We start from the raw sequence: 1,170 nt of genomic DNA, 5'->3' as shown, positions 1-1,170 counted from the left end.
TGCTGTGACTGGTTGAAAATAGTTTCACTGGAGAAATGCTCTTTTATTACTTACAACATTTCCAACTATGGACTAAGACTTAGCTGTACTAAAATTCTAGATGCACTCAAGAAAAGCAGTTGTGGTGGGATCTTATTAACTGGCTAACTCTGTTGTAGCGTTTGGCTACCAAATGCACTGTTACACATATGACTAATAAGCAGATCCAGTAAATTCTCTCTTTCTCTCCAAGCCAGAAATGTTTAAATGTGTTTCAGGAAGGTAATTTGTTCGGTCTGTAAAGGGATTCAAGAACAGTTCATTTGTCGATTCCTGATAAACTCAGTCCTTGTAACTCTGTTGACTGGCTCTGGCAGGTAACATTACACACTCTTCCTTATTCTTGAAAATTAATGTTACAGTCACGTATTGCTAAAGGTAAAGGCACACTGCTGAACTAAGCCTGAAAGCCATTCTCTTGCATTGTCTTTCCCATGCCAGAGAAGAGGAGCTCTACAAATTCATGGAATGAAGGAAACCTATTGGAACCTGTTATCAAGCAGCAGAAAGAAATGGAGTAGAAGTCCCAAAATATATGTTTTCACAGACCTGCTCAAGGATGGGACCAGCCAGGAAATCTAATATTTGGCTTAAAAGCCTCTTTTAGTGTCAGCGAATTAGACTTTATTCTTTGGTGGTAACATGATACTGAGGGTAGGGAATTATCCATTCAATGATGCACTACTACACAATTTATTTTGATGTGTCCTTAGTAAAGGGTAATCCAAAATGCTTTAAAGGGAGAGATAACCATGAGCTAAAGAGAAATGGAAGGTTTTTAAAGCAGATCTAAGCTAGACAAGTTAGCATGGCCTTGTTAACATTGTAACTATAAGCAAGTCAAAGAACCATGTAACAGCACAACTGTCCCTTGGTACAGTTAGAGTGTGGTTGAAATCTGCTGGACATATGGGATTAAATCATGTGCCCTAAAGTGGGTTAAAACCCCAGAGACATGGGTTCACATCCATCTATGCTATGGTTTTGTGAAAACATCACCTACTTAAATGACTGTTGTAGTATAGATGGAGTCATTGATTCAGTAGGAGTCGGATTAATAGAGAAGTAAAAGAGAAAGAGTAATATTTCTTTCCTCCACTGACTTCATAGATTTCATAGACATTAGAGCTA

General features: G+C 38.1%; 1 long non-coding RNA gene across 1 annotated transcript in view; it reads left to right on the top strand.

Annotated features, from left to right (window-relative positions):
• LOC109287221 overlaps positions 1-1,169 on the top strand; it is a 14,451-nt gene extending 13,282 nt beyond the window's left edge. Inside the window, exon 3 of the long non-coding RNA XR_002094773.1 lies at positions 1,150-1,169. This is a non-coding gene — a long non-coding RNA (uncharacterized LOC109287221). The remainder of the gene's footprint in view (positions 1-1,149) is intronic.
• The last annotated feature ends 1 nt before the right edge of the window (position 1,170 follows it).

The sequence above is a fragment of the Gavialis gangeticus genome, unplaced genomic scaffold (genome assembly GCF_001723915.1).
Source record: "Gavialis gangeticus isolate Ggan-Ray unplaced genomic scaffold, GavGan_comp1, whole genome shotgun sequence".
Classification (NCBI taxonomy): domain Eukaryota; kingdom Metazoa; phylum Chordata; order Crocodylia; family Gavialidae; genus Gavialis; species Gavialis gangeticus.
Note: the sequence above shows the minus strand (reverse complement) of the source record. Positions and strands in the feature narration are given on the sequence as shown.